The sequence below is a fragment of the Salvelinus alpinus genome, chromosome 1 (assembly GCF_045679555.1).
Source record: "Salvelinus alpinus chromosome 1, SLU_Salpinus.1, whole genome shotgun sequence".
NCBI classification, from domain to species: domain Eukaryota; kingdom Metazoa; phylum Chordata; class Actinopteri; order Salmoniformes; family Salmonidae; genus Salvelinus; species Salvelinus alpinus.
The window spans coordinates 11,309,115-11,319,143 of NC_092086.1; the positions used below are offsets into that span (position 1 = coordinate 11,309,115).

The window sequence follows — 10,029 nt, forward strand, 5'->3', positions numbered from 1 at the left end:
TCTCTTTCCCTCTGTTCTGACTCTCTACCCTCCCTCTCTCTCTTTCCCTCTGTTCTGACTCTCTACCCTCCCTCTCTCTTTCCCTCTGTTCTGACTCTCTCCCCTCCCTCTCTCTCTTTCCCTCTGTTCTGACTCTCTACCCCCTCTCTCTCTTTCCCTCTGTTCTGACTCTCTACCCCCTCTCTCTCTTTCCCTCTGTTCTGACTCTCTACCCTCCCTCTGTTCTGACTCTCTACCCTCCCTCTCTCTCTCTTTCCCTCTGTTCTGACTCTCTACCCTCCCTCTCTCTCTTTCCCTCTGTTCTGACTCTCTACCCTCCCTCTCTCTCTCTTTCCCTCTGTTCTGACTCTCTCCCCTCCCTCTCTCTCTCTTTCCCTCTGTTCTGAATCTCTACCCTCCCTCTCTCTCTCTTTCCCTCTGTTCTGACTCTCTACCCTCCCTCTCTCTCTCTTTCCCTCTGTTCTGACTCTCTACCCTCACTCTCTCTCCTTCCCTCTGTTCTGACTCTCTACCCTCCCTCTCTCTCTCTTTCCCTCTGTTCTGACTCTCTACCCTCCCACTCTCTCTCTCTTTCCCTCTGTTCTGACTCTCTACCCTCCCTCTCTCTCTTTTTCCCTCTGTTCTGACTCTCTACCCTCCCACTCTCTCTCTCTTTCCCTCTGTTCTGACTATCTACCCTCCCTCTCTCTCTTTTTCCCTCTGTTCTGACTCTCTACCCTCCCACTCTCTCTCTCTTTCCCTCTGTTCTGACTCTCTACCCTCCCTCTCTCTCTTTTCCTCTGTTCTGACTCTCTCCTCTCCCTCTCTTTCCCTCTGTTCTGACTCTCTACCCTTCCTCTCTCTCGCTTTCCCTCTGTTCTGACTCTCTACCCTCCCACTCTCTCTATCTTTCCCTCTGTTCTGACTCTCTACCCTCCCTCTCTCTCTCTTTCCCTCTGTTCTGACTCTCTACCCTCCCTCTCTCTCTTTCCCTCTGTTCTGACTCTCTCCTCTCCCTCTCTTTCCCTCTGTTCTGACTCTCTACCCTTCCTCTCTCTCGCTTTCCCTCTGTTCTGACTCTCTACCCTCCCACTCTCTCTATCTTTCCCTCTGTTCTGACTCTCTACCCTCCCTCTCTCTCTTTCCCTCTGTTCTGACTCTCTACCCTCCCTCTCTCTCTTTCCCTCTGTTCTGACTCTCTACCCTCCCTCTCTCTCTCTTTCTTTCCCTCTGTTCTGACTCTCTACCCTCCCTCTCTCTCTTTCCCTCTGTTCTGACTCTCTACCATCCCTCTCTCTTTCCCTCTGTTCTGACTCTCTACCATCCCTCTCTCTCGTTCCCTCTGTTCTGACTCTCTACCCTCCCTCTCTCTCTTTCCCTCTGTTCTGACTCTCTACCCTCCCTCTCTCTCTTTCCCTCTGTTCTGACTCTCTACCATCCCTCTCTCTTTCCCTCTGTTCTGACTCTCTACCATCCCTCTCTTTCTTTCCCTCTGTTCTGACTCTCTACCCTCCAACTCTCTCTTTCCCTCTGTTCTGACTCTCTACCCTCCCTCTCTCTCTTTCCCTCTGTTCTGACTCTCTACCCTCCCTCTCTCTCTTTCCCTCTGTTCTGACTCTCTACCCTCCCTCTCTCTTTCCCTCTGTTCTGACTCTCTCCCCTCCCTCTCTCTCTTTCCCTCTGTTCTGACTCTCTACCCCCTCTCTCTCTTTCCCTCTGTTCTGACTCTCTACCCCCTCTCTCTCTTTCCCTCTGTTCTGACTCTCTACCCTCCCTCTGTTCTGACTCTCTACCCTCCCTCTCTCTCTCTTTCCCTCTGTTCTGACTCTCTACCCTCCCTCTCTCTCTTTCCCTCTGTTCTGACTCTCTACCCTCCCTCTCTCTCTCTTTCCCTCTGTTCTGACTCTCTACCCTCCCTCTCTCTCTCTTTCCCTCTGTTCTGAATCTCTACCCTCCCTCTCTCTCTCTTTCCCTCTGTTCTGACTCTCTACCCTCCCTCTCTCTCTCTTTCCCTCTGTTCTGACTCTCTACCCTCACTCTCTCTCCTTCCCTCTGTTCTGACTCTCTACCCTCCCTCTCTCTCTCTTTCCCTCTGTTCTGACTCTCTACCCTCCCTCTCTCTCTTTCCCTCTGTTCTGACTCTCTCCCCTCCCTCTCTTTCCCTCTGTTCTGACTCTCTACCCTCCCACTCTCTCTCTCTTTCCCTCTGTTCTGACTCTCTACCCTCCCTCTCTCTCTTTTTCCCTCTGTTCTGACTCTCTACCCTCCCACTCTCTCTCTCTTTCCCTCTGTTCTGACTATCTACCCTCCCTCTCTCTCTTTTTCCCTCTGTTCTGACTCTCTACCCTCCCACTCTCTCTCTCTTTCCCTCTGTTCTGACTCTCTACCCTCCCTCTCTCTCTTTTCCTCTGTTCTGACTCTCTCCTCTCCCTCTCTTTCCCTCTGTTCTGACTCTCTACCCTTCCTCTCTCTCGCTTTCCCTCTGTTCTGACTCTCTACCCTCCCACTCTCTCTATCTTTCCCTCTGTTCTGACTCTCTACCCTCCCTCTCTCTCTTTCCCTCTGTTCTGACTCTACCCTCCCTCTCTCTCCCTCTGTTCTGACTCTCTACCCTCCCTCTCTCTCTCTTTCTTTCCCTCTGTTCTGACTCTCTACCCTCCCTCTCTCTCTTTCCCTCTGTTCTGACTCTCTACCATCCCCCTCTCTTTCCCTCTGTTCTGACTCTCTACCATCCCTCTCTCTCTTTCCCTCTGTTCTGACTCTCTACCCTCCCTCTCTCTCTTTCCCTCTGTTCTGACTCTCTACCCTCCCTCTCTCTCTTTCCCTCTGTTCTGACTCTCTACCATCCCTCTCTCTTTCCCTCTGTTCTGACTCTCTACCATCCCTCTCTTTCTTTCCCTCTGTTCTGACTCTACCCTCCAACTCTCTCTTTCCCTCTGTTCTGACTCTCTACCCTCCCTCTCTCTCCCTCTGTTCTGACTCTCTACCCTCCCTCTCTCTCTTTCCCTCTGTTCTGACTCTCTACCCTCCCTCTCTCTCTTTCCCTCTGTTCTGACTCTCTACCCTCCCTCTCTCTCTTTCCCTCTGTTCTGACTCTCTACCCTCCCCCCCTCTCTCTTTCCCTCTGTTCTGACTCTCTACCCTCCCTCTCTCTCTTTCCCTCTGTTCTAACTCTACCCTCCCTCCCTCTCTCTTTCCCTCTGTTCTGACTCTCTACCCTCCCTCTCTCTCTTTCCCTCTGTTCTGACTCTCTACCCTCCCTCTCTCTCTTTCCCTCTGTTCTGACTCTCTACCCTCCCTCTCTCTCTTTCCCTCTGTTCTGACTCTCTACCCTCCCCCCTCTCTCTTTCCCTCTGTTCTGACTCTCTACCCTCCCTCTCTCTCTTTCCCTCTGTTCTGACTCTCTACCCTCCCCCCCTCTCTCTTTCCCTCTGTTCTGACTCTCTACCCTCCCTCTCTCTCTTTCCCTCTGTTCTGACTCTCTACCCTCCCTCCCTCCCTCTTTCCCTCTGTTCTGACTCTCTACCCTCCCTCTCTCTCTTTCCCTCTGTTCTGACTCTCCCTCCCTCTCTCTCTTTCCCTCTGTTCTGACTCTCCCCCCTCCCTCTCTCCCTCTGTTCTGACTCTCTCCCCTCCCCCTTTCTCTCCCCCTCAGGGCTCCAGATCCTCTATCAGTTCTGACTCTCTACCCTCCCTCTCTCTCTTTCCCTCTGTTCTGACTCTCTACCCTCCCTCCCTCTCTCTTTCCCTCTGTTCTGACTCTCTACCCTCCCTCTCTCTCTTTCCCTCTGTTCTGACTCTCTACCCTCCCTCCCTCCCTCTTTCCCTCTGTTCTGACTCTCTACCCTCCCTCTCTCTCTTTCCCTCTGTTCTGACTCTCTCCCCTCCCTCTCCTCTTTCCCTCTGTTCTGACTCTCCCCCCTCCCTCTCTCCCTCTGTTCTGACTCTCTCCCCTCCCCCTTTCTCTCCCCCTCAGGGCTCCAGATCCTCTATCAGTTCTGACTCTCTACCCTCCCAGTATAGTCTACACAGACTGGACAACAGGACAATGATCCTAAGCCCGGACTTGAACCCGATCGAACATCTCTGGAGAGACCTGAAAAAAGCAGTGCAGCAAAGCTCCCCATCCAACCTGACAGAGTTTGAGAGGATCTGCAGAGAAGAATGGGAGAAACTCCCCAAATACAGGTGTGCCAAGCTTGTAGCATCAAACCCAAGAAGACTCAAGGCTGTAATCGCTGCCAAAGGTGCTTCAACAAAGTACTGAGTAAAGGGTCTGAATACTTATGTAAATGTCATATCTAAGTTTTTTTTAAATATAAATTTGCACACATAAAATTTACTGTTTTTGCTTTGTAATTCTGGGTTATTGTGTGTAGATTGATGAGGGGAAAAAACTATATAATCCATTTTAGAATAAGGCTGTAACGTGACAAAATGTGTAAAAAGTCAAGGGGTCTGAATACTTTCTGAATGCACTGTATATCAGTATATTATACTCTCTCTCTCTCTGCAGTGATGTTGTTTTCATAACTTCTGGTTTAACACTGACATCAAGTGGTGATTGTCCAAACTACACCTCTGTTCAGATATAAAGCGAGAGAGAGCAGAGTGTGAGAGAGAGAGAGAGAGAGAGAGCAGAGAGAGAGCAGAGAGAGAGGAGAGCAGAGAGAGCAGAGAAGAGAGAGAGCAGGGAAGAGAGCAGAGAGCAGGGAAGAGAGAGCAGAGAGAGCGAGAGGGTGAGATCAGAGAGAGAGCAGAGCGAGAGAGGGAGAGAGCAGAGAGAGAAGAGAGCAGAGAGAGAGCAGAGCACAGAGAGAGAGAGCAGAGAGCAGAGAAAAGAGAAAAGAGAGAGGGTGAGAGAGCAGAGCGAGAGAGGGAGAGCAGAGAGCAGGCTGAGATGAGAGCAGGCTGAGAGAGCAGAGAGCATTAGAAAGAGAGGGAGAGACCGGAGAGTAGGCTGAGAGAGCAGAGAGAGGGTAGAGAGAGCAGAGAACAGAAAGAGAGAGATCAGAGAAAAGAGAGAGCAGCAGAGAGAAGAGAGGGCAGAGAGAGAGAGCAGAGAGAGCAGATAAAGAGCAGCAGAGCAGAGAACAGAGAGAGCAGAGAGGACAGAGAGAGAAAGAGAGAGCAGAGAGAGCAGATAAAGAGCAGCAGAGCAGAGAGAGAGCAGAGAACAGAGAGAGCAGAGGGAGAGAGCAGAGAGAGAGAGCAGAAAGAGAGGGAGAGAGTAGAGAGCAGAAAGCAGGCTGAGAGAGCAGAGAGTGAGAGAGAGGACAGAGAGCAGAGAGAGCAGAGAGGGAGAGAGAACAGAGAGAGCAGAGAGAGAGCAGAAAGAGAGTGCGCAGAGAGAGAGAGCGTAGAGAGAGAGCAGAAAGAGAGAGAGAGTAGAAAGAGAGAGAGGGAGAGAGTAGAGAGAGCAGAAAGCAGGCAGAGAGAGCAGAGAGGGAGAGAGAACAGAGAGAGAGCAGAAAGAGAGAGAGAGTAGAAAGAGAGAGAGGGAGAGAGTAGAGAGAGCAGAAAGCAGGCTGAGAGAGCAGAGAGTGAGAGAGAGTACAGAGAGCAGAGAGAGAGCAGAGAGTAGAGAGCAGAAAGAGAGCATTGACAGCAGAGAGAGAGCAGAGAGTAGGCTGAGAGTGCAGAGTGAGAGAGCAGAGTGAGAGAGAGAGCAGAGAACAGAGAGAGATAGCAGAGAGAGAGCGAACAGAGAGCAGGCTGAGAGAGCGGAGAGCAGAGAGAGAGCAGAGGGCAAAGAGAGAGAGCAGAGAGAGAGAGAGCAGAGGGCAGAAAGAGCAGGGCGGGCAGAAAGAGAGAGAGAGCAGAGAGAGAGCAGGGAGGGCAGAGAGAGTGAGCAGAGAAGAGAGAGGGAGAGAGTGATCAGAGAACAGAGAGAGAGCAGAGAGCAGGCTGAGAGAGCAGAGCGAGAGAGGAGGAAGATTTGAGAACAGAGAGAGAGCAGAGAACAGAGAGAGCAGAGGGAGAGAGCAGAGAGAGAGAGAGAAGAGAGAGGGCAGAGTGAGAGAAGAGAGGGAGAGAGAGAGAACAGAGAGCAGAGAGAGCAAGAGAGAGCAATAGAGCAAGAGAGCAGAGAGAGCAGAGAGAGCAGAGAAAAGAGAGAACAGCAGAGCAGAGAGCAGGCTGAGAGAGAAGAGAGAGCAGGGAGGGAGAGAAGAGAGAGGGCAGAGAGAGCAGAGAGAGCAGAGCAGGCTGAGAAATCAAAGAGAGAGTGAGAGATAGAGCAGAGAGAAGAGAGGGCAGAGAGAGAGCAGAGCAGAGCGAGAACAGAGGGCAGAGAGAGAGGGCAGAGAACAGAGCAGAGGGTGAACTCTGTTGCTATAGTGACCCTGCATCACAACACACTGTTGTACAATTTGTTTAATTCAATTCCACATATTTAATTGTTTTGTATTTCATTTCATATTTGTTTCATGTTTCAACCAGTCGCAGGTTAACGTCAACCTGACAGAGGAAACGTAACATCAATAACCAAACTGTTTTCACAATTAACAGGCTTTTCTTGTTTCAAGTATGTTTTATTATGAAAAGTACAATATATCCTTGTATACTTGTACAACTATGGAGCGTATGTCCATATATAATTGTACAATTTGTTATTCAACATAAAAGACAACAAATGATCACATTGGTATTTTAATAGTGTTATTGTCACAATTATAGGAAGACACGCATGTGTGTGTGTGTCCTGTGTGTGTGTGTGTGTCTGTTTCTCCAGTGTGTGGGTGTGTGTGTGTCCAGTGTGAGTGTGTGTGTGTGTGTCCAGTGTGAGTGTGTGTGTGTGTGTGTCCAGTGTGAGTGTGTGTGTGTGTCCAGTGTGTGTGTGTGTGTGTGTGTGTGTCAGTGTGAGTGTGTGTGTATCCAGTGTGAGTGTGTGTGTGTGTGTTTCCAGTGTGTGTGTGTGTCCAGTGTGTGTGTGTGTGTCCAGTGTGTGTGTATCTGTCCAGTGTGTGTGTGTGTGTCCAGTGTGTCTGTTCAGTGTGAGTGTGTGTGTCCAGTGTGAGTGTGTGTGTCCAGTGTGAGTGTGTGTCCAGTATGAGTGTGTGTGTGTGTCCAGTATGTGTGTGTGTGTCCTGGGTGTGTGTCCAGTGTGTGTGTCCAGTGTGAGTGTGTGTCCAAGTGTGTGTGAGTGTGTGTCCAGTGTGTGTGTATCTGTCCAGTGTGTGTGTGTGTGTCCAGTGTGTGTGTGTGTCCAGTGTGTGTGTGTGTGTGTCCAGTGTGTGTGTGTGTGTCCAGTGTGTGTGTGTGTGTGTGTGTGTCCAGTGTGTGTGTGTGTCCAGTGTGTGTGTGTGTGTGTGTGTGTCCAGTGTGTGTGTGTGTGTGTCCAGTGTGAGTGTGTGTGTGTGTCCAGTGAGTGTGTGTGTGTGTCCAGTGTGAGTGTGTGTGTGTCCAGTGTGAGTGTGTGTGTGTGTCCAGTGTGTGTGTGTGTGTGTGTGTGTCTGTGTGTGTGTGTGTGTGTGTGTGTGTGTGTGTCCAGTGTGTGTGTGTCCAGTGTGTGTGTGTGTGTGTGTGTGTGTGTGTGTGTATGTTTGTGTGTCCAGTGTGTGTGTGTGTGTGTGTGTCTCCAGTGTGTGTCTGTCCAGTGTGTATGTTTGTGTGTCCAGTGTGTGTGTGTGTGTGTGTGTGTCCAGTGTGTGTGTGTGTGTGTGTGTGTCCAGTGTGAGTGTGTCTGTCCAGTGTGTATGTTTGTGTGTCCAGTGTGTGTGTGTGTGTGTGTGTCCAGTGTGAGTGTGTCTGTCCAGTGTGTATGTTTGTGTGTCCAGTGTGTGTGTGTGTGTGTGTGTGTGTCCAGTGTGTGTGTGTGTGTGTGTGTGTGTGTCCCCAGTGTGTGTGTATCTGTCCAGTGTGTCTGTGTGTGTGTCCAGTGTGAGTGTGTGTGTGTGTCCAGCGTGAGTGTGTGTGTGTGTGTCCAGTGTGAGTGTGTGTGTGTCCAGTGTGAGTGTGTGTGTGTGTGTCCAGTGTGTGTGTGTGTCCAGTGTGAGTGTGTGTGTGTGTGTGTCCAGTGTGTGTGTGTCTGTCCAGTGTGTGTGTGTGTGTGTGTGTGTGTGTGTGTGTGTCCAGTGTGTGTGTGTGTGTGTGTCCAGTGTGTGTGTGTGTGTGTGTGTGTGTGTGTCTGTCCAGTGTGTATGTTTGTGTGTCCAGTGTGTGTGTGTGTGTGTGTGTGTCCAGTGTGAGTTTGTCTGTCCAGTGTGTATGTTTGTGTGTCCAGTGTGTGTGTGTGTGTGTGTCCAGTGTGAGTGTGTGTGTGTGTGTGTCTCCAGTGTGTGTGTGTCCAGTGTGAGTGTGTCTGTCCAGTGTGTATGTTTGTGTGTCCAGTGTGTGTGTTTGTGTGTGTCCAGTGTGTGTGTGTGTGTGTGTCCAGTGTGAGTGTGTCTGTCCAGTGTGTATGTTTGTGTGTCCAGTGTGTGTGTGTGTGTGTGTGTGTGTCTCCAGTGTGTGTGTGTCCAGTGTGAGTGTGTCTGTCCAGTGTGTATGTTTGTGTGTCCAGTGTGTGTGTGTGTGTGTGTGTGTCCAGTGTGAGTGTGTGTCCAGTGTGTGTGTGTGTGTGTGTGTGTGTCCCCAGTGTGTGTGTATCTGTCCAGTGTGTCTGTGTGTGTGTCCAGTGTGAGTGTGTGTGTGTGTCCAGCGTGAGTGTGTGTGTGTGTGTCCAGTGTGAGTGTGTGTGTGTCCAGTGTGAGTGTGTGTGTGTGTGTCCAGTGTGTGTGTGTGTGTGTGTCCAGTGTGAGTGTGTGTGTGTGTGTCCAGTGTGTGTGTGTGTGTCTGTCCAGTGTGTGTGTGTGTGTCCAGTGTGTGTGTGTGTGTGTCCAGTGTGTGTGTGTGTGTGTGTGTGTGTGTCTGTCCAGTGTGTATGTTTGTGTGTCCAGTGTGTGTGTGTGTGTGTGTGTGTCTCCAGTGTGTGTGTGTCCAGTGTGAGTGTGTCTGTCCAGTGTGTATGTTTGTGTGTCCAGTGTGTGTGTGTGTGTGTGTGTGTCCAGTGTGTGTGTGTGTGTGTGTCCAGTGTGAGTGTGTCTGTCCAGTGTGTATGTTTGTGTGTCCAGTGTGTGTGTGTGTGTGTGTGTGTGTCTCCAGTGTGTGTGTGTCCAGTGTGAGTGTGTCTGTCCAGTGTGTATGTTTGTGTGTCCAGTGTGTGTGTGTGTCCAGTGTGAGTGTGTGTCCAGTGTGTGTGTGTGTGTGTGTGTGTGTGTGTGTGTCCAGTGTGTGTGTATCTGTCCAGTGTGTCTGTGTGTGTGTCCAGTGTGAGTGTGTGTGTGTGTCCAGCGTGAGTGTGTGTGTGTGTGTCCAGTGTGTGTGTGTGTGTCCAGTGTGAGTGTGTGTGTGTGTGTCCAGTGTGTGTGTGTGTGTGTGTCCAGTGTGAGTGTGTGTGTGTGTGTCCAGTGTGTGTGTGTCTGTCCAGTGTGTGTGTGTGTGTCCAGTGTGTGTGTGTGTGTGTCCAGTGTGTGTGTGTGTGTGTGTGTGTGTGTCTGTCCAGTGTGTGTGTTTGTGTGTCCAGTGTGTGTGTGTGTGTGTGTGTGTGTCCAGTGTGAGTTTGTCTGTCCAGTGTGTATGTTTGTGTGTCCAGTGTGTGTGTGTGTGTGTGTCCAGTGTGTGTGTGTGTGTGTGTGTCCAGTGTGAGTGTGTCTGTCCAGTGTGTATGTTTGTGTGTCCAGTGTGTGTGTGTGTGTGTGTGTGTGTGTCCAGTGTGAGTGTGTCTGTCCAGTGTGTATGTTTGTGTGTCCAGTGTGTGTGTGTGTGTGTGTGTGTGTGTGTGTGTCCAGTGTGAGTGTGTCTGTCCAGTGTGTATGTTTGTGTGTCCAGTGTGTGTGTGTGTTTGTGTGTCCAGTGTGTGTGTGTGTGTGTGTCCAGTGTGAGTGTGTCTGTCCAGTGTGTATGTTTGTGTGTCCAGTGTGTGTGTGTGTGTGTGTGTCCAGTGTGTATGTTTGTGTGTCCAGTGTGTGTGTGTGTGTCCAGTGTGAGTGTGTGTCCAGTGTGTGTGTGTGTCCAGTGTGTGTGTGTGTGTGTGTCCAGTGTGTGTGTATCTGTCCAGTGTGTGTGTGT

General features: G+C 50.6%; 1 protein-coding gene across 1 annotated transcript in view; it reads left to right on the forward strand.

Moving 5' to 3' along the window:
- The window catches only part of LOC139583688 (NLR family CARD domain-containing protein 3-like), a 672,088-nt gene that overhangs the window by 516,896 nt on the left and 145,163 nt on the right, over window positions 1-10,029 (forward strand). The window lies entirely within an intron of this gene.